Source organism: Mirounga angustirostris, unplaced genomic scaffold (assembly GCF_029215605.1).
Source record: "Mirounga angustirostris isolate CCGP_5_RB_7025 unplaced genomic scaffold, mMirAng1.0.hap1 SCAF_12, whole genome shotgun sequence".
In the NCBI taxonomy this organism is placed as follows: Eukaryota; Metazoa; Chordata; class Mammalia; order Carnivora; family Phocidae; genus Mirounga; species Mirounga angustirostris.
This window is the reverse complement of record NW_026991720.1, coordinates 92,289,391-92,314,718: the sequence shown is the minus strand read 5'-3', so window position 1 is coordinate 92,314,718 and position 25,328 is coordinate 92,289,391. Positions and strand designations below refer to the sequence as shown.

Here is a 25,328-nt window from a genome sequence, read left to right as displayed (position 1 = left end):
TTATTCCCTTTTTCTTAAAATACCTTGTTTTGGGGTGCCTGGGTGGCTCAGTCCTTAAGCGTGCTCAGTTCTTAAGCGTTTGCCTATGGCTCAGGTCATTATCCCAGGGTCCTGGGATTGAGTCCCACATTGGACTCCCTGCTCAGCGGGGAGTCTGCTTCTCCCTCTGCTTGTGCTCTCTCTCTGACAAATAAAATCTTTAAAGAAAAATATCTTGTTTTATTTCCAGGATACCATAATCACTTGGTTTTCCTCAAATCTCTATGGCTGCTCCCTTTTGATCCCCTTTGTTCTAAGTGTGGTGGATCTCAGGGTTCAACTTGAACCTGTTTTCTGTCTATACTCATTCCTTCATAACCTCACTCAGTATACTTCTATATGAGATGACACCCAAATTTACACCTCCAGATTTCATCTCTCCCCTGAAGGCCAGACTTATATTCAGCTGCCTACTCGACATCTTCAATTGGTTGTGTTCCAAACTCCAAACTATCCAAAACTAAACTCCTAGTATCACCTGTCTCAACCTACCTCTCTCTCTCAGTTTTCCCCTTATCTTAGTAAAAGGCAACCCCATTCTTTGAGTTGCTCAGGCCAAAACCCTTGAGTCATTTTTGCCTCCTTTTTCACAGCCCACATCTGATGTGCTGGCAAATCTGTAAGCTCTAAAATAGATCTACTCCTGAGAAGAATTTCCATGTTACTCCGAATAACACAGTCTTACAATGAAATGTAAGGTCCTAAATTATCTTGCCATGCCTTCTACTAGAAGATAAACACATGTCTTACTCACTCACATCATTTAGGACTCCCCTCAGTAAAATATGAGATTCACGGGGGCAGGGAATTTTTCTTTGTTTACTGTTTGTTACATCTCCATTACTTTATGTAGCGCATAACACATAGTAGATCCTTACGGTAGTAATTGTTGAATGAATGAGTTAACCGTGAAAAATGACAAAAAATACTTCCTAGTTGATGGAAAACTTACTGGTAAAACAAATCGGGTATGTTAACTTTTTTCTCACTTCCTACTTTCATAGTGTTTTTTAAATATAATCAAAGCCCCTGGTAACTTAGAGCATTTTAAAAAAGACTAGAATAGGAGTCAGCGGTCTAGGCTCTGCCACCTACCAGTCTCTGAAGTCTTTGGTTTTTCTCTAATGACCATGGTTTTCAGATCTGTAAAATGAGGACTGCACTAGGAACCTTGGACCCTTTTAAAATTTACGATCATCCAAACCTGTACATATGACTTTAGAGGCTTAGGCAGTGAGAGATACTCTTGAAGCCCACAGGCATCTGACCACAGCCTCTATAAAGGTGTGCTGATGGGGAAGTTAAGTCTGACTTCCTGGAAAAAATGTCATGCTATATAGGAGAAGTGGCAGGGCAGCTGTTAAGTTGGTGGCACGGAGCTGAAACACTTACTTAAGGGCTTTAAATGTCCAAGGCTTTATGTTAGACACAATGATAAGGCTGGAAAGTAGATAGGAATTTTCTTGATTTATTTATTATTTTTAAAGGTCTTATTTATTTGAGAGACAGAGACAGTATGAGTGGGGCGAGCCCGACGCGGGGCTCGATCCCAAAACCCTGAGATCATGACCTGAGCTGAAGTTGGATGCTTAACTGACTGAGCCACCCAGGCACCCCAGGAATTTTCTTTGTTTTAGATTTTTGTGATAGACCATGTAAATGAGTCCCCAAAGTTATGTAACATGTCCAAGGTCACACAGCTTATAAATGGTTGAGCCATTTATTCAAATACAGGTTTATGAAATCCTTGATACTAACAAGCTGAGTGGAGATGTGACTAGAGCCCATCTGTTTCCAAGTGCTACTACTCATATTTATTTGGATATTCGCAGACAACTGAAGCTCAAATGATGATCCATTCAGGCTCAGGGACCCATATCAGAAACTTCCGTTATTCTTGATGCCTCTCCTTAACTTTTCATTTGTAATTAATCACTCAAGCCCTACACAGTATTTCAAATCGAGCTGCTTTTCTTAATCCCCCTCATCCTATTTAGGACATTATCCTAACAGCCTGGGCTGTTCTGAGAATCATATTATCCCCACCTGATAGCCTGACCCCTTCCAGTGCATTTTCTAGAATACTGACCTTGAGAGGAGGCTTATATGCACCCCAGGATGAATAGAAAATGAGCCACTGGAATATGGGAAAATATTAGAACTTGTATTTACATGTGTTTCTAATCTTAAAAAATGAGAAAGAAATTAAACTTTACTAATAGCCAACATGCTGACTGACACTGACATCCTCACTGGGTCTCTGTCAAATGGAGACCCATTTCAGTTGTCTGTGAATATCCAAATAAATATGAGTAGTAGCACTCCGGGGATACTAGCAGGGCGTCGGACCTAAGGGAAGGGCGAGCAATCTGAGAGAGATGGAGAGTGGTGCTCTCCTAGCTGTTCACTAACTGTCAGGATATTAGGGTGTATTTAGTTTACATGACCCAGGTAGACAGATATAAAAAATATTATCTAAGTTTTACCTAAACATCTTTACAAGACAGATAATTTAATAAGCTTCCTGAAAAGAAACCATGAATTGAAAAGATTCACGCAAGCACAGGTGAGCAATAAGACAATGGCACAGTCAACTCATTTTCACTTCTAGTATAAACTCTTCATCAGTTTCATGGAAGAAAACAATGACAAAGTAAATCAGATCTGAGAAGTAGGCCAAATTGAAATGAAAGATGGAAATGGTAATATGGATTTATATATCTAATTCTGTGTTAGGTTTAGGTCTGGCTGCTAATGATGGAAAACCCCAAATGACGGTTAAAAAAAGAAATTAATTTCCATGATGATCTAACTATAGGCAACCCAGGGCTGACAACACGGCTCCAATGTTATCTAGCAACCAGCATGCTTCCAGTTTTCCAGGGGGCAGCTATCCCCATGGCGCAGAGGATTCCCAGTCATTACAAGTAAGTTTAAGGTGTACAACCCTTTCAACTTTGAAAGCCCTTCCTGGAGTTTCACAAATCATTTCTGCTTGATCTCACTAGCCATCCTGGCCATGGTTAACTGTAAGGGAGATGGGGAACTGTAGTCTTTATCCTGGGCAGTGGCACGCCCTGCTAGTATCCCCGGAGTGCTACTACTCATATTTATTTGGATATTCACAGACAACTGAAACTCAAATGATGATCCATTCAGGCTCAGGGACCCATATCAGTTCATTACAAAAGAAGGGGAACGCTGAGATCAGCTGTCTCCAACGTATAAACAATAACCCTCATTTCTATTCCTCCTTGCTAACCAAGAGTCAGCCACAGTACCAAAATACAAAAAGGTCTGAATGATGAAGTTTTTTGCAGGTAAGTATGGTGCAAACTGATGTGAGGCAAAACCTGTACTGAACAGACAAGAGACTATTTGTACTATTGACTTATTTAGTGTGAACAGTCATATACTTTGCTGTAGAAATATTATTTGATTAATGGGTACTGCCCCAAATTATGAAATATTTAGTATATGCATAAAATTATCTTTCTTTAGGTCTAAGGATTCCAAATCCTAAAACACATCCATTTTGGATAAAAGGACTACGGAACAGTACTATGTAACAATTAGAATTAATAAGGTCTTTAAAAATTAAGGGTTAGAATAAGAAAATCTCCACGTTTTTTAGTCATCTTTAAAGTAATGCAATACTGAATCAAAACTTTTATTATTTTTTTTAAAGATTTTTTTAAAAGATTTTATTTATTTATTTGACAGAGACAGCGAGCGCAGGAACACAAGCAGGGGGAGTGGGAGAGGGAGAAGCAGGCTTCCTGCTGAGCAGGGAGCCTGACGTGGGACTCGATCCCCGGACTCTGGGATCATGACCTGAGCCAAAGGCAGCCACTTAACGACTGAGCCACCCAGGCGCCCTCAAAACTTTCATTATTTATCATTACTCTGAAATTAATGGTAAAGGTTCATAAGCATCCATTCAGGCTTCTTACTTAATAGCAAAATCCACATTATATTCTATTAACACTTGTTGTTTCTGTCATGGTAAAAACGTCCAAAATAACACAGAAAACAAAAGGCAAAATTAAACTGAATTTCACTAACAACAAACAGTGCTGGAAATCATACAGGTTTTAGGTTAACAAGTACAAGATTCTTAGGTAGATTAAAGTGCAGATGTTTTTAACATATCAGCTAAGGTATTTACTGGATTCCAGAATAACATAACACACAAGAGCTGCTTTTTTATTTGCTAAAAAAGCAAAAGGTAGCAGAGAAGAGATCTCCAAAAGCAAAGTACTTCTTTCATAAAAACAATGTGCTACATGGAAAAACTATGTACATATATCACTGATGGAGCTATACTGATGAATAAGGAGGATTCTAGGATAAGCACATAGAGGTAGCACCACATCTGAAATTTATTCTCTGCCTAATTCACAGCTAGTGTAACAAAACTGAAACTGGAAGTGCACAAAATGTTATGCCATTAATATGGCTCATTTTATAAAAGTAAGACCCATAAAATACAGAAGAGAAGAGGGACCATATCCCCACTCATTTTGTAACACCAACATATCTTGGTATGAAAACCTGAAAATGAAAAGAAAGTCAATTACAGGACAATCTCTCATGAACAAAGATGTAGAAACATTAAAGATATTAGCAGACCAAAACCAATGATATATCAAAAAAAAAAAATCATGATCCAACTGGATTTATTCGAGGAATACAAGGTTCTATTCACAAATTGATGTGTAATTCACAAAGGGGGAGAAAATCATATGGCTACCTCAACAGTCATTCACAGGAAAAGCCTTATTAGCAAAATAAAAACAGAAGGAAACCTCTTTATACTAATAAATACTATTTACAAAAACTTTACAGGTAAAATAGCAAATGTTTTCCCCATGAGATGAGGGATAAGACAAGACTGCTTACTTTAATCACTGCTAGTCAGTAAAGTCTTAGAAATTCTAGTTAGTGCAATAAAGCAAGAACAGAAATAAAAGGCAAAAGACTGGATAGGAAGAAGCAAAATTGAGACTATTCATAGGCAACACTCTAAAACAATCAAATTTTAAATACTAACAAGTGAATTTAGCAAAATTGCTGAAAATGTGGTCCTAATTTAACATTATATTTCAATATCTAAAAAGTAATTACAGGATCAAGGACCTAAATATAAGACTTAACATAATAAAACTCTTGGAAGAAAAAAAGGACAAAAGCTTCATGATATTGGATTTGGCAATGGTTTCCTGGCCAGGACACCAAAGGCACAGGTAACAAAAGAAAAAATAGACAAACTGGACTTCATGAAAATGAGAAGATTTTGTGCATCAAAAGATGTTATCGACAGAGTGAAAAGGCAACCCACAGAACAGGAGAAAATATTTGCAAACCACATCTCTGATAAGGGATTGATATCTAGAACATCGAGGGAGAGCTGTAACTCAACAACAAAAACACCAAACAACCTAGTTTAAAAATGGGCAAAGGACTTGAACAAACATTTCTTCAAAGAAGGTAAACGAATGGCCAACAAGCACATGAAAAGCTGCTCAACATCACTAATTGTTAAGAGAACTGCAAATTAAACTACAATGAGATACCATTTCACATGCATTAGGATGACCACTATCAGAAAAACAGAAAACAAGTGCTGGCGAAGATGTGGAGAAATCAGAACCCTTGTGCACTGCAGTGGGAATGTAAAATGGCACAGCCACAGTAGAAAACAGTATGGCAGTTCTCCCCAAAATAAAAAACAGACTTACCACAGGACCCAGCAATTCCACGTCATGCTTTGTACCCAGAAGAATTGAAAGCAGGGTCTTGAAGAAATATTTGTGCACCTGTGTTCAGAGCAGCATTATTCACAATAGCTAAAGCATGGAAGCAACCCATGTGTCCATGGGTAAATGAATAAGCAAAATGTGGTGTGGTAAACACACACACACAATGGAATATTATTCAACCTTAAAAAGCAAGTAAGTTCTGACATGCTACAACATGAATGAATGCTGAGGACATTATGCTAAGCAAAGGAAGCTAACACAAAAAGGCAAATACTGTAAGATTCCATGTATATGAGGTATTTAGAGCAATCAACATCATAAAGACAGCAAGAATGTGGTGGTTCGGGGACTAAAGGGAAGGAAGAATGTGAAGTTATTATTTATTGAGTACAGAGTTTCAGTTTTACAAGATGAAAAGAGTTATGGGGACGGATGACAGTGGTGATGGTTGCCTAACAACGTGAATGTCAATGTATTTAATACCGCTAAATTGTACACTTAAAATGGTTAAGATGGTAAATAGCTTATGTATTTTAGCACAAAAAAAGGAAACAAAACCAGTAATTACATAGAATTTGAGAATGAAAACTTAAAAATAAAGTATGTATAAGACTGTGTTGTCTTTTGCTGCACAAATTACCCTAAAACTTAGTGACTTAAAATAACAAACATTTATTATCCTACAGTTCAAGCAGCCTAGCTAGGTGGTTCTAGCTCAAAGACTCTCATGAGGCTACAGTCAAGATGCTGTCAAACTGCAACCATCTAAAGGCTTAAACATTGGAGAATCTACCTCTAAGATGTCACTCACCACTGGGCTGCTAAATGTTCTCTTAACATGACAGCTGCTTTCTCCAGATGAGTGATCCAAAAGAGCAAGGCAGAAGCCAAAGTGTCTTTTATGACCTAGTCTTGGAAGTCACACGATGTCATTTGGTCAATGTGAAAGGGAACAAAGAGGCAACAATCTCTGGTGGGCAATTTGGAGGATGGCGACCACAGAGAACTTTAAATAAAAAATTATAAAACAGCAATGAGAAAATTTAAAGAAGACCTAAATATGCTTTAGTTTATGTTTATGGACTGGAAGACTCATTACTGTAAAAAAAAAAAAAAATGTCAATTCTTCTCAAGTTTATTTATAGATTTAATGCAATCCCAATCAAAATCCCAGCAGGTTTTTGGTAGAACTTGGCAGTTGATTTAAAAATTTGTATGGAAACATGGGGCATCCGGGTGGCTCAGTTGGTTGAATATCTGCCTTTGGCTCAGATCATGGTATCGTGGTCCTGGGATTGATCCCCGTGTCAGGCCCTACGCTCAGAAATGAGCCTGCTCTCCCTGCCCCCAACTCATGCTTTCTCTCTCTCAAATAAAGAAATAAAATCTTAAAACAAAAATCTGTATAACATCCAACATCCAAGACCAATTTTGAAGAACAGTCATCAAAGTACCCAGTGGTTGGCAAACTAGGCTGCTTGGGTTTCTTCCTATAATAAATTTATTTTACTTACTTTTTTTTTTTAGATTTTATTTATTTATTTGACAGAGAGAGACACAGCGAGAGAGGGAACACAAGTAGGAGGAGAGGGAGAAGCAGGCTTCCTGTGGAGCAGGGAGCTGGATGCAGGGCTCGATCCCACAACCCTGGGATTATGACCTGAGCCGGAGGCAGACACTTAATGACTGAGCCACCCAGGCTCCCCTATTTTACTTACTTTTAATGATAATGTATTTTTTAAGTGTTGGAACTATCTCAAATTTATAGAAAAGTTACAATACAGAAAATTTTCTCCCTGAGCCATTTAAGAGTAAGTTGCTGGGGCACCTGGGTGGCTCAGCCAGTTAAGCGTCCCAACTCCTGATTTTAGCTCAGGTCCTGCATGATCTCAGGGTTGTGAGATTGAGCTGTGCGTCTGGCTCCGTGCTGGGCGTGGAACCTGCTTAAGGTTGTCTCTCTCCCTCTGCCCCTCCTCTGCTCTCTCTCTCTCCCCCATCTCTCCAGGAAAAAAAAGAAGAAAAGAGTAAGTTGCTGATAAGATGCTTCATCTCACCTGAACACTTTTGAGTTTATTTCCAACAAACAAGGACAATCCCCTATAAACCAATATACAGTCATCATCATTGGGATATGAACATTAACATAGTCCTATCATAGAATCCTCAGACCCCATCCAAGATTCTGCACTGGCTTAGAATCATGTATTGCATTTAATTGTTCCATCTCTTTGGCCTTCTTCAGTCTGGAACAATTCTTCATACTTTGACTTTCATGAACTCAACAACTTTGAAGATTACTAACCAAATATTTTATGGAATGTCTCTTCATTGAGTTTTGTCTGATGATTAGATTCAGGTTATGCATTTTCCATAGGAACAACGAAAAAGTGATGCTGTTTCTTCTGTCCGCATTTCTTTTTAACAGACTTTAATTTTTAGGGCAGTTTTAGGTTTGTAAATAAAGTTTTGTTGGGACATAGCCACTCCCATCTGCTTATGTATTGACTATGGCTGCTTTTTATTACAACAGCTGAGGTGAGTAGTTTTAAGAGACCATATGGCCTGCAAAGCCTACATTTGATATTTTGGCCCTCTGAGAAAACCTTTGCTGACTCCCACTCTACTGACTATAAAGACTTCTACAATCATTAAGACAGTGTGATATTAGTGAATGGATACACCAGGAGTTGGCAACTTTTACTGTTACGAATGTAAATGTATCCACTTTAGAAGATAATCTCACCTGAACACCAACTTGAAAATTAATTTCTAACCTGTTTAAATCTATAATTTCACTGGATTTTGAAAACATTTATTACAAATAGACACAAAAAAGGAAACACATTTTGATGAATTTGCAAGAACTGACTGACATCAGAGAAAATGGAAATCAGCAAGACAAATTTCATGAAAAACTGTTCTTATTTATTAGATAAAATTAAAAACTGACGACTATCTTAAGCCAACACAATCAACAACATCATTCTCCCATTTTTTATCTATATCTTAATGAGGCATCTATTTCAAATGTGACAAGCATTAAAACAAATATAGAACAGATTGCACCTAAAACCAAGCCTTTGAATCACCATTTCACAAAGTGAAGTGACTTTCACTAGAATGAAGACCATGTAAGCAGAGATTTTTTTTTTTTTTTTGGCATATATTATGGTCTACCGTATCCCCTAGCACCTGTAAGAGGGCCTAAATAACACTTGTTTTTTTACTTATTTTTTTCCAGCTTTATTGAGGTAAAATTGATAAATTTCTATTTGGAGAAATTGTATACAACATGATGATTTAATATACTATTTATCTGTTGTATGAATGAACCAAGACTTGTAAAAGTTATAATAAAGCACATCTGACTACAGTGCTTTCACTAAACAATGTTTTAGTGCCAAAGAAAAAATTTATACTATTAAAATTTTTAAATTTAAAATAGCTTATATAACCTCCCATTATTTTCTAATTTATATTTTATGATTTATAATGTATACTGTATAACCGCACAGCAGTATATGTGTGCGATTTAAAAATAAATATACACATGGGGGTTTCTAGAATTCTGTAGTGATGGGGCATATGATCAAAAAGAGATCACTCCTCTGTAGCAGAGGTACTCAAAGCCTAACTAGTTAATGACCAGGAAAGAACAAATTTGAGAGCATACATTCGGAAACTTATAGAGAAACTTAAGAGTGATTTTGTATGTGTTCAATCTAACTTTTGAAATGGGCTTGTTTTCTGTTTTTAAAATTTCATTTTTTAGGAATTCATTTTTATCGTATTTTACAAACTTCTCAGTCTGATACGTATTGAGAATTTTAAAAACAGTTCTTCATCAAAGTTAATTTCAGAAGCACTGCCATCGGGAATGATCAAAACACAAATCTGATCATAATGCTTCCTAAATTTATTTGATGGCTCCACAAGGGCCTGAGATGAGGGGCTTTATGATGGGTCTACAACCCTCCCAACCCTCTCCCTCAGGGCCTTTGCACTCTCCCCTCCTTACCCCTCAGGAATACACCACACTCACTCTAAATTCATGGCATGAATTTGATTCCCTGGTCCTGAACCCTCAATGTCCAGCTCAACCTGATCCTAATTTCTTTTACCAAATTCCTACTCATCCTCCTGGTGGTCATTTCCAGAAAACTCTCCTTGTTCCTTAAGCGTAGGTTGAGTGCCGGTCCTTTTACGTGTCCAGCACAGCACCTGGCACACAACAGGTGCTTATTCATTCAACAAACATTTTATTAAACAAAACCTACGTTCATGTCACCACACCACACTGTCTCCCACAAAATGTTCTATACTTCTCTTAAAAGTTTCATTCTACTGACAAATAAATGGATGTCTATCAGCGTCAAATATTAAAGAATAAACAAAACAGATTATAATTTCTAAAGGGAATCCCCCAACTACTATCAATCTTCCCTTTCTCGTTTCATTTATGAAACATTATTGCCAACATGTCCAAGTTTCGGAATGAAGAAAAAACACATTAGCAACAACTTTCATCTCAAAATTACTTTCATATGACTGCCTTAAAAGGGAATGCTTCCTGGGATGCCTGGGTGGCTTAATCGGTTAAGTGTCCAACTCTTGATTTCAGCTCCGGTCATGATCTCAGGGTCGTGAGATCCAGCCCCATGTAGGGCTCTGCCCTGGGTGTGGAGCCCGCTTAAGATTCTCCCTCTCCCTCTGCCCCTACCCACCTCCCACACTCCCCACCTGCTCCCATGTGTGCGCACGCTCTCGCTCTCTCTCAAAAAAACAAAACAAAAAAACCCAGAATGCTTCCTTCTAAACCCTCCTGCCCTAAAACACAGGTTTACTGACTAATCTAGGAAAAATAAACTACAAAAAGGAAACCTGCTGCTGTTTATCCTTGGCCCAAATACTTCAGTGTAAGTGAAAATATTTTATACTGACAGTAAGTTGAAAAAATGAGTCCAGAGTTCTGAACCCAAATGATGTTATAATTACAGTCTCAGTATTTTAAGCCAAAGAGCACTTCACACTTTTTTTTTTTAAGATTTTATTTACTTATTTGACAGAGACACAGCAAGAGAGGGAACACAAGCAGGGGGAGTAGGAGAGGGAGAAGCAGGCCTCCCGCCGAGCAGGGAGCCCGATGCGGGGCTCCATCCCAGGACCCTGGGTCGTGACCTGAGCTGAAGGCAGACGCTTAACTACTGAACCACCCAGGTGCCCCAACACTTCACACTTTTATGGAAAGTCACTGGAAAGTCTGAATGTATCATACTTCTTCATCTATCAACATATAAACAGCACAAAGTAGTTTATAAGCAGAGGTTGGGTTTCCTACATTTTTCACAAATCTGTCAGGTAATTATATACATTCTATGCTGCATGACAAACTGTTCTTAATATAAAGTTACTAAAATTTCACTAAAAGCACAGAGAAGCTTACTGTTTTATAATCCTCAATGGTAGCAATGCCCTGACAAGATTACTACCAGGTTTTAAACAACCAAAAAAAAAAAAAAAAAAGGACCCTATCAATATTCTGGCACTATATATTTTAATCTTTTTTTGATTGAAGAACAAATTGTCAATATGTGCATCAAAGACTTAAAGATGTAATAATATTAGAGACCGTTGAAACTTACAAGAATAAAGGGCAGTTGACCACTTATATCAAAACAGCAACCAAGTGAACAAACTGGGGTTTGGAAGAAAAGGAGAAGAAGGGTAAAACCTAAAGTATTTCTGGAATAATACAATCTTACACTTTTACTTCCCAATCCAAAAGAAAGCAACTGTTAACTAGGTAATTTAAGAAGAACTCACATACATTTTTATATGAAAATTTAAACTGTTCTGCTTAGTCTAATAACAGCATTCTCTAAATATTTATCAACTGATGGCAGGGGAAGTGGATCAGAATGTGCTGGCACACAAAGGGAAGACAAGCTGTAATAAACCTTAGCACATCCAAGATGGGAGAACCTTGGTAATTCAGCCAACGTTATAGGAAATGACAAATTCTAACTGTATAGATTACCTCCCGCAATCAATCATCAACAAGTGAACAGCTTATTTTACTTAATGCTTAACACACATTAAAAAAATCATCATCATGGGAATTTAGTAAAGAGATGATAATCGATGAGAAACGGGCGATTTAGCCACCAGAAGCAGTATCCAGGTAGGATAGTACTCTTAATTTTTGAGGTGCAGTCAACAAAATTTTTGAGTTCAGAATTGTAGGTCTCACAAATTCCTCAACTTAACTGAGTAAGCTTTTTAAAAAATTCCTTGATAACCCAGAATCCTAATAAGCAACTATTCTCCTGTTCTTAGAGGCTATTATGACTCCGGGGCCATTTTCCCCGGATTCTGTAGCCCTAGAATGTGGAACTGTGAATTCTCCTATGGTCATGTACAAGTCTTTCTGCCTCTTGCTTTCCTCTGATAGTTGTCCCTCACTGATCACTACTGCCTATGTGCTTGCCTTCAGCAGCATCCCTTCACCCCTAACGACTGTTCGGACGCAAACTACCAGGCTTACTGTAATTAGATATAAAGTAAGAGTTCTGAAAGATGGCATAATTATTCTCTTGAGCATCAGATGCATAATAGCCTTTGGTGCTAGGACCTTGCTTTTCTACTGTGGATGTTCAAAGGTCTGTTGTTTTTTCTATTTGTTTTTAAACTTTACTTCCTCATTCTGATAGCCTTTCCGTTTCCTCATCTTCTACCTCATCTGGCTGAATCTGGACAATTAAATGGAAATAATGAATCTGAAATTGTTTAGCGTCAGGGCCTGGCCACAGAAGGAAATCTACAGATTCAAGTTTCCTCCTTCCTCTATTCAGTGTGTTTCATATTTTAAGTTGTAAAATTTGACCTCGAAATAAGTGAATGTTACCGCATTGTTTTTGGAAGCCTGTGATCAGAATAGTTAGGAACTAACTAAAGAAATGAGGGGTCTTTGGCCTGAACAGGCAGACACTTGGGAAGCTGGCAAAGGACTTGTATCACTGCCATCTTCAATTACTTGAAGAAAGGTATCTGCAAAATGCCTGTTCTCAATTCTGTCAACAGATATACTGTGTTTAACAAGGGTTCAAAAATACGTCTGGGTACTAAGTGCTTCTTCAGAGAGCAAACCAGGCACAAAGAGAAGTCACAGAATAATACATTTCAGTGCAAATCAAGAATGAATTTTTAAATGAAAACATCCAAAAATGACCCAGATTTCCGTAAGATCACTGCAAGTGCTTAAGCAATGGCTCATGGCTGCGTAGTTTTGAAGGGGTTTTTGTAAACGGTGGAAGAATACGTTAGAAAACCTTTCAAGGCCCATTCTTTTCTTTTTTTTTTTTTTTTAAGATTTTTATTTATTCGACAGAGAGAGAGAGTACAAGCAGAGGGGGAGTCGTAGAGGGAGAGAGAGAAGCAGACTTCCCACTGAGCAGGGAGCCTGACGCAGGGCTCGATCCCAGGACCCTGAGATCACAACCTGAGCAGAAGGCAGACGCTTCACCATCTGAGCCACCCAGGCGCCCCTCAAAGCCCATTCTTCTAACTCAATGAGAGATGATACATTTGATACAGACAGGCCCAAACCCTAAGTTCTCATTTCTGCATTTCACTTCCATACTGAAAACAAACCCTAAAGAGTACTGGAAGGGTATGGAAGCAACTTCAGGGACAGTATTTATACAGTGGTTAGAGCTATCTACTAAAGATTTTATTTTTTTTTTTAAAGATTTTATTTATTTATTTGAGAGAGAAAGAATGAGAGAGAGCAAGCACATGAGAGGGGGGAGGGTCAGAGGGAGAAGCAGACTCCCTGCCGAGCAGGAAGCCCGATGCGGGACTCGATCCAGGGACTGCAGGATCATGACCTGAGCCGAAGGCAGTCGCTTAACCAACTGAGCCACCCAGGTGCCCTCTATTAAAGATTTTAGATAAGAATCCTTTTAAGTGATAAAAATTATCTCCTTTTTAGAGCAGGAAAACCACAACTACATCAACAGCATCGTCACAAGCACCATACACATCATACACCCAATGTCATGAAAAGGAACTGGGAACTATCCTTACTTTTAAAAAACCACTTTGAAGATGAATCATACAACATATGGACACTGACAGGGCTTGAGAATCCAAGTAAATGAAAGAGGAGAGAAGGAAACTAATTATAAAAAATTGATTTCAGCAATCTGTAGGAATGTAGGAACTCCAAGACAGTCAGATATAACCCCCATTCAGAAAGCTAAAGAAAACTACATGAAAGAACACTCGAGGGGCGCCTGGGTGGCTCAGTCGTTGAGCGTCTGCCTTCGGCTCGGGTCATGATCCCGGGGTCCTGGGATTGAGCCCAGCGTCTTCCGACACCGGGAATCCCTCCTCAGTGGGGAGCCTGCTTCTCCCTCTCCTGCTCCCCCTGCTTGTCCTCTCTGTCAAATAAATAAATTAAATCTTAAAAAAAAAAAAGACAGTCTACACTGGATTTCTGGCTCTTACAACCAAAAGAGCCCTAATATCTGCAGTATCTATCTCTATTTGCTTCTTACGGTTCAGAAGGGAAGTTTCCCACCGCTTAATTGCAGAATGAAGACGAAGGTGACTATCATTGTCTTTAATTATTTACTCTGCTTTTGTACTAGCTAGACATGTGGAAGAATTAAGAAAAGATTTAGCTTTTATTCCAATTGTCTAAAAAAGCCCCATGGCAAATGAGAAAAATTAAGCAAGGCTCATGGTTAACATCATTACAAAAACAAAACAGCATTCTCTGAGAGAAAATCTTTGCAAATCACATATCTGATGAAGGACTGTATCTGAAACACACAAAGAACTCACAATTCAATAACAAGATAGATAACCCAATTTAAAAAAATAGGAAAAAAGATTTTTTTTTTTTTAAGATTTTATTTATTTCTTTGACAGAGAAAGCGAGAGCAGGAACACAAGCAGGGGGAGTGGGAGAGGGAGAAGCAGGCTTCCTGCTGAGCCGGGAGCCCGATATGGGACTCGATTCCAGGACCCTGGGATCATGACCTGAGCCGAAGGCAGTCGCTTAAACAACTGAGCCACCCAGGCGCCCCAGGAAAAAGATTTAGGTAGACATTCCACCAAAGAAAATTTGTGAATGGCTAATAAGCACATGAAAAGATGCTCCACCATTAGTCATTAGGGAAATGCAATTAAATCACACTGAGATACCAATTTATACCCACTAGAATGGCCATAATAATTTCTAAAAAGACTATAACCACTGTTAAAGATGCAGAGAAATGGGAATTCTCAAACTCGGCTGGTGGAAATGCAAAATAACATGTAGCCATTTGGAAAACAGTTCAGCACCTTCTTAAAAGGTTAAACATAAATGTACCATACCACTAGGCATTTCGACTCTTAGGTATATAAAAACATATGTCTACAAAAAGGCCTGTACATGAATGCTCATAGCAGAATTACTCATAATAACCAAAAAGGGGTAAACAATTCAAATGTCCATCAACTGGTAAATGGATAAGCAAAATGTGGCATATCATAAAATGGAATACATACTTACTATTCACCAATAAAAAGAATTATGGACACATGCCACAACATGATGAACCAGAAAAAAAGAAAAAAAACAACAACCCAAAGATGACATATGGAATGATTCCATTTATAGTAATGCCCAGAAAAGGCAAATCTGTGGAGAAAGAATGTAAGTTAATGACTGCCTGGGGCTGGAGGTGGGAATGGGGATTATTAACTACAAATGGGCAAAGGGATTTTATTGAAGTGATAAAAATGTTTTAAAACTGGATTATGGTGATGTTTACACAATCAATTACTAAAAATGACTGTAAACTTAAACGGGTGAATTTTATGATATGTAAATTATACCTCAAAAAAGTTAATTAGAAAAGATGGAATAAGAGACTAAAGAAGACATAATGAGCAAACAGAAATCATGAACCTTGATCAGACCCTGGATCAGAGGAAAAACAGCTATTAAAAACACTGGGTGAGGGACGCCTGGGTGGCTCAGTCAGTTAAGCGACTGCCTTCGGCCCAGGTCATGATCCCAGGGTCCTGGGATCGAGTCCCATATCGGGCTCCTTGCTCAGTAGGGAACCTGCTTCTCCCTCTCTCTCCCTCTGCTTGTGCTCTGTCAAATAAATAAAATCTTTAAAAAAAAAAAACAAACAAACAAAAAAACACTGGGTGGCAACTAGGGAAGGAAATCTGAATCTGGATGATGTTATGGAATTACTAATTTCCTTGTGTGTTACAAGAGCATTAAGGTTATATAGGAGAATGCCTTTATTCTCAGAAGATGCAAGATGAAGTATATAGAGGCGAAGTTTCATGAGGTCTCCAGCCTTCTTTCAAATAGTAGAGAAAAATAAAGGCATCTATACTTAGAAAGATAAAGTAGGGGTAGGTGAAGTAAGGAAAAAAAAAAAAATAGCAACATGACCCAGAGAGAAAAAGGCAACATGAGTCCCAGGAAAAGTGGAGATGGACAAATGGACCACTCACTCACCTGGTGAGTGAGAGCTCTTCAACCTAAGGACAAGAAGAGATTATTAAACAACCTACCTACCAGTGCTCCTGGGACAGTGAAGATGGACAACAGGCCATGGAATAAGACTTGTAGGGACTTTTGGGGAGGAGCTCCTCAGCATAAGGGGCAAGAAATTAATAAATATCCTACCATCCAGCACTCCTGGGAAAGGAAATACTTAGAATGAAAAGACAACAGGATGTGGATTGGGAGTTCACAAATGGACCTAGATAATTGTGAAATTATAAGAATCTACAGAAAATATGCTATTTAAACTCTGTGGGTGAATTAGATGGCAGTGAAATGAAAGCACCTCTAGAACTTGGGAGACAGCACTGGTGTGTATCCATAATTGACATGTGGATGGAATGTGTGCTAGAGGCCCAACACTTGCTTCCACAGAAGCATATCGCTTCCAGCTAGAGGACTAAGTCTTTGAAAATGAATTTTGGAGAAAGAACAGATGATCCAGGCCCTACAAACTTGTCTGGAACCACCCCACATCTGTGTACTTTAGGTCACCCCCATGGATAAACTCATCTAATTACAAACCTGCCTCACCACATGACCTGTAGCCCCAAGAACCCAAGCCATAACCACATCAACACAAGGTAAGCCTAATTTGTCTGTCTGCAATGCAAAGAAACCACTTGAGACTGCAAAAGCCTGGAAGGGCACCCTTAGATCATCAGAGACACATGGCAGCTTCAGCCCAGAGGAGAAAAGGAGGTCACCCTGTGGCATCCATGACTGGCTGAGAGAAGATTACGATGAAGTTCGACAAAACTGTGTGTGGCAAGGTAAGAAAGAACAAACTTAGGACTGGTTGTGTGAGCTGGGAAACTACAGATCAGTCCTTACCTTGCTTATCTTTGTACTCTGCCCGCTAAGAAAATCCGTCTTCTCTGCCTCTCCATTTATAATTATAGAGACAGTGAAGGACTGCAGTCTTTGAAAGGCACTTCCATATCCAAGTTAATATTTAGTGCCATGTACATCTTTGTATATCCACAGAAAAAATAATGAGGCAATCAGCACCTCTTATTAAAGACACTGTTAAACTGCAGTTTAACTGTCCTGGAGATATTAATCAATGCAATTAGACAGGATAAACAACTAGAGGCATAACCACTGGAAAAGAAAGGAATGAAATCTCTGCAGGTGATATAATAGTATCTGAGCCTAAAAGAAGCAATGATAAAAGTAACTCAAACAATATGAGTTTAGCAAGGTAGCAGAAATCTGCAATATTCACATACATGAGTAATAACCAGTTAGAAGATATGATGTATAAGAAAATTCTATTTATAATAGCAACAACAACAGCAACAAACATAAAATGCTTAGGAATAAACTTAACAAGAAATGTTCAAAACCTGCATGAAGAAAACCATAAACCATTCCCCAAAGACATAAAAGTAGATTTAAGAAAATGAAAAAACATTGCTTGTTCTAGGTTAAGATGTCTCCACACCATCAAGAAATTAGTTCTAAGTTAAATCATAAGTTTAATGCAATCTCCATAAAAAATAGCAATAAGCTTTTTAATGAATGGACTTAGATAAACTGATGCTGAAGTTCACATGGAAAAATAAAACATGCAAGAATAGCAGGGACAACAATGAAGAGGACGAGCTATAATGGGGACTAGTCCTACAAAGAAATCATATACAATGCCTCTATGACTAAAACAGTGTAGCACTGGTGCATGAACGGTCAGACAGTCCAACAGAATAAAATACACCAACTACATATAGAAATCTAGTATGTGATAAAGGGAGCAAAGATTTTTAAAAAATAAATGGCATTGGGACAACTGGATAGTCATGCAGAAAATGATAACATTATATCCATTCCTCACACCATATACAGAAATATACTCCAAATGGATCAGAAAACTAAATGTGGAAAATGAAACTATACTGAGTATTAGAAGGCATGGGTAAATTCCTCTATAACTGGGGGATAAAGAAAGACTCTCTAATGATAACTAAAAATCCAGATGTAATAAATTTAAGATTAATATATTTGATGGGGCCCCTGGGTGGCTCAGTCGGTTGGGCATCTGCCTTCAGCTCAGGTCATGATCCCAGGGTCCTGAGATCCAGCTGTCGGGCTTCCCTGCTCAGTTCTCCCTCTCCCTCTGCTGCCCTCCTGCTTGTGTGCTCTCTCAAATAAATAAATAAAAATCTTTAAAAAATAAAATAGGGGGCACCTAGGTGACTCAGTCGTTAAGCGTCTGACTTCAGCTCAGGTCAGGATCCCGGGGTCCTGGGATCGAGCCCCGCATTAGGCTCCCTGCTCTGCAGGAAGCTGCTTCTCTCTCTCCCACTCCCCCTGCTAGTGTTCCCTTCTCGCTGCATCTCTCTCTGTCAAATAAATAAATAAAGGGGCGCCTGGGTGGCTCAGTTGGTTAAGCGACTGCCTTCGGCTCAGGTCATGATCCTGGAGTCCCAGGATCGAGTCCCACATCCGGCTCCCTGCTCGGCAGGGAGTCTGCTTCTCCCTCTGACCCTCCTCCCTCTCATGCTCTCTGTCTCTCATTCTCTCTCGCAAATAAATAAAATCTTAAAAAAAAATTTTTTTTAAATAATCTTTAAAAAAATAAAAATAAAAAGTGGGCAAATAACGTGAACAATTATTTTTTTAAATGTAAAAAATGGCCCTTTAGTATACAAAAAAATGTTCAATTCACAAATTAAAACTATACTGAGATACCATTTCTCACCTCTTAGATTGGCAGAAATGCAAAAGCTTGGCAATATACTCCGTTGGTGAGGCCATGGCACTCTTACACACTGCTGGTAGGTATTCAAAATAGTACAGCTCCATTAAGGAGAGGAATTTGGCAATACCCAACAAATCTTATATATGCATTTATCCTGAATATTTACTTCCAACGATACAAAGACACACATATGTAAAGATTTCCATTATAATGTCATTTGTAATTGAAAAATACTGGAAATTACTTAAGTGTCCAAGTACAAGAGACTGGTTGAATAAACCATGGAGTACTATGCAGTTAAGAAAGAAAATTATTTAATTCATGTGTATTTTTTTCCCAAACAGCTACTAAGTTTTTAGGACTTAAATACTTAGTAAGTTGGTTGGGCTTATCTAATAAATTAAACCATTAGGTGTTTCTTTTGATCTAGGGATGCTGTGAAAAAGTTATTGATATGATAAGGATGTCATGAACTAAAAAAGTTTGGGAACTTCTGGTAAAGGCCTGTGAAGGCTTTTAAGAGTGTATTTATGTGTGTAGTTATGAGTTATGTGTGTAGTTACTATGGATTGTGGTCAACAAAGTTTATAATAGACTAATGAAGGCACTGCCCATAGTGGTAAAAGTGCTATGTTGGATTTTAAGGCAGCCCAAAAAAGAGCAGCTAGCCCAGTCTTGAAAGTTGTTAAAGTTTTTATTTGTTGGTTTTTTGGCTTCTTGTTTTTGAGGGATGAGATCAAGAGAAAGAATCTAATCAAGATACAGTTTTGGAGAGGTACAACCTGCACTGAGTGCTGGAAGACAAGCAGGCATACAGCGGACTGGGGTAAGGAGGAATGGCTACAACGACAAGAAGAGGAAATTGGGCACTAAGAAAACGCTAGCATTCTAGAAGCTTGGTACTGCTGAAACAGAATATCCTGAAAGGGAAGAGATGAGGCTAGAAGGAGCAGGTCTTGAAAGTTTTGTATATGAGATTAAGGATTAAAGGAGTTTGGATTTTATTAATGGGCAAGAAGGAGCGGCAAAAAAGGCTTTAAGCAGGGGAGTGTCACGACTGCTCTAACCAAGTGTGGAGAACAGATCCAGGTGGGGTGGGCAACAAAAGGCTAACAGGCTGCTGCAGTAATCCAGAATAGATGTAAGAGGGGCAGATGAACTAAAGCATTTGCAATCCATAGTGGGCAACCTCCATTTTCAATGAGTTACTACGCTAGCTACTCAACTGCATTAGAAAGCAGGGATCCTGTGGCTTAGATGACTACAATCATGATCTTTGTGGAAACTGGGGATCTCTGCCTGCCCTTCATGATGCATCTGGGAGTAGAAGTCATTTCATAATCTTGCTATGTTTCATTCTCCAACATGACATTGTCAAACCCTGATACTTAGTTTCAATAAGTGAATTCAGCAACCCAATTGGATCCCAGACTTCAGAAAGATTATGTGTGTCAAGCGTTAGGTCTATTGCATCTAAAAGAGAATTCTAACTGTGAAGGGCTTGAAGAATAGTATCCTAATATTTTATGTAAGCTTACTGTTTTTGGCTTGTACAGACTACCCTCTTGATGTTGAGGAATTACATCAAAGATTCAAATTCTCTTCTAAAATTTACTCACATGACTTAAAACTCATAGAGCTTTAATTTCATTTTTTCTATATTGTAACCAAATCCTTTTGAGTGTAATAAGGTAGTAAGAAAGGTGTCTTAGAAAAACAAAGAATAATTGTTCCTAATAGGGGCTGGGGAATGAGCCATTTTTTACTTAGAGCTACATACCTTTTTTTTTTTTTAACCAAGAGATGAACACATCCTTCAAATTAAGACCATTAAAAGTGCATTTAAAAAAAAACACAACTGCACAGTCTTGAGAAGAGTAAAGAGAGTTCGACCAGCACTGAATAGCAATTAGACCCTTACAAGAACTCTGCCACCTTTAAACCTCTATATTAAACCCAAAGTGAAAATGATACATGGTCTGAAATGGTAAAAACAGACCCAGGATACCTCTGCTTCTTTTACATTCTTCCCAATTCTGCCTCTTGCCCCCACCCCCAACATTCCCCCCACTACCTCCTTTAGTGAAAGAACTAAAAAACAAGATTTCAGGAAAGGTCACTACAAAATAGGTTTTCCATAGTCCCCTCCAGTAGGGATTATTCAGGTACTTCAGAGGTGAAAAGCAGTAATCAACACCACTATTGAGTTCCTAACACTCTCCTCCTTCAGGACCCCTCTCTGAACAATACCAACCACTTCATCATGGCACACACAGTGGATGGTAACACCACATTTGTAGGCACGCTGGAGATAAACAGTGGTAACCCCAGGGCCCACCTGATGGCCAAGAGTGCTGAGATCATTAGATTCATTTCCTGAAGTTCAGCTCCATCAGAAACTTGTTTTTCCTCAGCCTTTTAGGATTAATTGCAATATGCAATGCTCCCAGAAATCGTTACTTTCAAATCCAGACTCTCCTAAATACTAGGTATTACCCTCCGGCCAATAGCTTCACTTGACCTTAGTAAAGTATGGAAAAACTACCTATCCTACAGAGGTACTGTGGAAATTAAAAATAATATAACTAAAGCTCTTATCACAGTGCTTGGCAGGCAATCAATGTATACAGACTGTTATTACCAAGAGGGTTGCTGAATTAAAGAGAGATCTGACCTCTGTACAGTGGTGATTTTGCTGAGATAAGAAACTGCAGGCTTTTCTCTCCTTAGTGTCTAAGAGTTAAAACATTTTATAAACCAATAAAAACCATAAACCGTCTCCCTGCTACTTGCAAATCATAATTCTTTGCCTCATTAAAAATACATACTATTTCAAAAATGACTGTCCTTGTCACCCATCTATAAGGGTTACAAGTGTGTGTAAGAGCGATACACACATATACAAGAAGTGATTCTGGTACATTCATTTATATCCTGCAGAAGCTGAGCTTGGAAAACCAGTGTAGGACCACACAAGACATGTGGAGAGGAAAGAAGATATCAGCACTAACCATCTATAGACAAAAATTATTCCCCCACACAAATGGTACACAAGCTTTTTCCCTATAATTAGCCCTTTTTTTCCCCTGAAAGCCCTGCAAAGAAAGGGTTGTATGAAACTACTTCAAAATAAGTGACACAGATGACTGCACACTCAGCAGACACACCACAGAACATCCGGATCTCTGCAAAGAAACGTGAAAGTGGCTACTGGTAAATCATGCCAAGGTCATATCAGGATGCCAGAGGATTTCATGCACCCATGGCAGAAATAAGCCACTATAAGCAATTCTGTGATGTATCAGGTTTTCCAAACCGTGGTAACTCCTAATTTCCTCTTTTTTATTAAGATATGGTACAGTTATCAACCCCAAACATAAACTTACTATCACTAGGAAATCTCTGAATAACCCTGGCTAAACATGTTTAAGTAGTAAGTACTGAAGACTGGAATACTAGTTATTACAATGTCCAATCACAATACCCCAAATATAATTTCAACCTTTCAGGGGAGGATAGTTTTGGAAGAACAGCAAAGGATTCTTCTTGGATTGTCCTTTCACCACTCTAAAAAACATTAAGACAACGCAAAGTCTGTGTGCCAAGAAACTGGAACACAAAACAAAAAGCCAACAAAATAAATGACTCCTGAGGCAACTGTGGGATCACCTACACATTCATTCATTCAGTGAAGAAATATGGGAATAACTTCTACGTTCCAGTCATCACTTGTGAACACAGGAATGCATAAGACATGGTTCCTGCCCTGAAAAAATTCAAAGTCTAAAAATAATGTCTGAAGAGTCACAAGAGTCATTTTATAATAATGTTGTATTCATAGGCACAGAAACACAAACTAGTAAGATACATTTAAATACATTAATAAGCTAAAGAAAAGGCCTTCTACTGCGAGTTTACTAACAAATTTTGTTATCCGAGTTTGGGAACATGATTAAAGTTGTAATGTACTTTCAGGACAAAAATTAACTTATGACACATGTTTTATAAAGGCCTCCCCACTCCCCCTGCCCCCAACACACACCAAACACAATTTGTAAATTGGGTCCTTTTCAGCGTGACACGTAGGGCGTGGCACTGGAGTTCTCACACAACCCCAAAGACACTTGGATAAGCTCTCACAAGTCTGGACATTCAGGTTTCCCAAGCAAAGGCCAGTTAACTCCCTAATTCTCCTTAAACCTTGAAACAACACTGCCACCTCTCTGTGCGGTCATCCCTGCCCACTTACACACATATACCCAGGCTAAAGCATACAAATCACATCTTCCACTCCGGAAAACCATAAGGAACAAATCACAGGAATTACCCCCTACTCAAAAATAATCTATATTCTCTTCCTCGCTTGAGAGGCTAGATTACTCTAATATGGGTAAACCTGTGCAGTTCAATGCAGAGCATCTAATGACTTCAGTCTGAAAAAGCCATTCCTTTAACTGGCACAAAACCCTGGCGAAGATGCTTAAAAAGCAACTGCTCTAGTACAGGCGAGGAGTGAAAGAAAGGGAAGGAGGGGAGAGGGGCGGAGGGAAGCGCGGGGACTGCGGCGGTGGCGACGGGTCCCCCCAGGTCGCGGGCACCGCCCAGGCGGGGACCTCGGCGCGGCGGGCCAGAGATACAGGGTGACCTTCCGACGAGGCCAACTCAAGGAGGTGCTCGGCTCGGAGGACCGCGCCGCAGCCGCCGGCTCTCGGGGGTGCGCTCGCCCGCACAGCAGCGAACACCGCGCCCCGGATTCCAGCCCGGGCTCGTCCCGCAGCTCGCTCCCGGGTAGAACGCGGGATGTGCAATCTCGGCGTCCGGGCCCTGAGCCTGGGCCTCGGCCCGCCGCCGCCCGGACACACCCCCGCCGCCGCCACCGCCCCGGCGGCCCCAACCCCTCCCGGGGCGGCCCGGGCAGGCATCGCTCACCTGCACCGCAAGCCGGTCCGCCGCCCCGCGGGCTCCGGAAGCCGCGGCTGAGCTGGCTTCGGCCGGAGAGAGCTTGGCCCTTGTCGTCTGGGAGGCTCCCCGCCGCGAGCGGCAGAAGGACGAGTCCGACGGGCGGCGGCGGAGCCTGGGCGGCAGGAGGAGGAGGAGGAGGACTCGGGGCGCTCCGCTCTCCGGAGATCCACCCTCCTCCTGGCCGCTCTGCTGCAGCCGCCGCAGATCACTTCCGGGGCGCTGGGGGAGCGGGGCGGGGCCGGCTGGGGAGCGACTTCCTGTCCGTGGGCGGAGAGGAAGGTGCTGAGGGCCGGGGCTGGAGAACAATGGCCGGGAGGGCGCGGGCTGGCCGGCGTCCGCCCGCTGCGTGCCGACAGCTGGCTGCGCTGCCCTTTGGACCGCCCCCCCCCGGCTCCCCGCGCGCGGAGAGGTGGAGTCGCCTCCCGGGGGCTCGGGAGCTGCCGCAGGCCTCGCGGAGGTTCCCGGATCTCGGCGTCGGCGCCGCGACGTCCTTGTCTCTCTTCTGGGGACCAGGAGGGGGTTCTCGGGGAAGGAGGCGAAAGCGGAGGCCGCCATCTTGCTTCCGGGGGGCAGCCGCTTCTCCCTGGTTGTCCAAGGGTGGAGGCCGCTCTGTGCCGTGGCCGGGGTTTTCCAGCGTGGAGCTGGCGACGTGGCTCGTTGCGGGCCGAATCCTTGGAGATGGTTTGGTCAGTGGCCTGCCCTGGCTGGAGGGTTTCGGTAGCTGCCCTGGCCTCCTGTCTAACTGCTGATCCCTGGAGAGCTCGGCCCGGAGGATGGTCTGTGGTCCTTTACTCAGGGGGTTCGAGCCTCCCGGACACCGCAGGTCTGGTGTCTGGTGCGGCGCTGAGCTCAAACGGCGCCCCCATCTTGTGATTTGGTAGCTTAAGTTAAAAGTGGTTCCACTAAATCGGTTGCTTTATTCGAATCCTTCCACAGATTGGAAATAGATCGCTTGCCTAACATCCGTTAGCACTTACAGACTTATCTATTGACATATATTTATCCCCTTATCTCCTCCCACCGCTGAGTACCAACTCCCTGCTTTGCACAACTCATTCGAGGAATACCCAGTCTAATGGGCAGACATGAAACCAAATAATTATGATTGGAAGTGTGGTATATCGAGGTATTCAGAGGAAAGAATGGATGACTCGTAACTGCGTTAAGATTTTCAAGATAAGGGATTTTCCAACACAAAAATAAGGGGTGGGATGGTAAATCCAGATTCTAACAAAAGGACATACAGCACAGGGACAAATAATATGTGTTTAGAAGTCTGGGTAGT

At 40.4% G+C, this 25,328-nt stretch overlaps 1 protein-coding gene across 2 annotated transcripts in view; it reads right to left on the bottom strand.

The window, feature by feature from the left end:
- The window catches only part of RALA (RAS like proto-oncogene A), a 74,766-nt gene extending 50,495 nt beyond the window's left edge, over positions 1-24,271 (bottom strand). The window contains exon 1 of one of the 2 annotated variants that reach the window (XM_045864924.3): positions 24,011-24,271. The gene's annotated coding sequence lies outside the window, so the exon portion shown is untranslated. The remainder of the gene's footprint in view (positions 1-24,010) is intronic. The other variant, XM_045864922.3, reaches the window with a different exon arrangement.
- Between the last annotated feature and the right edge of the window lie 1,057 nt (positions 24,272-25,328).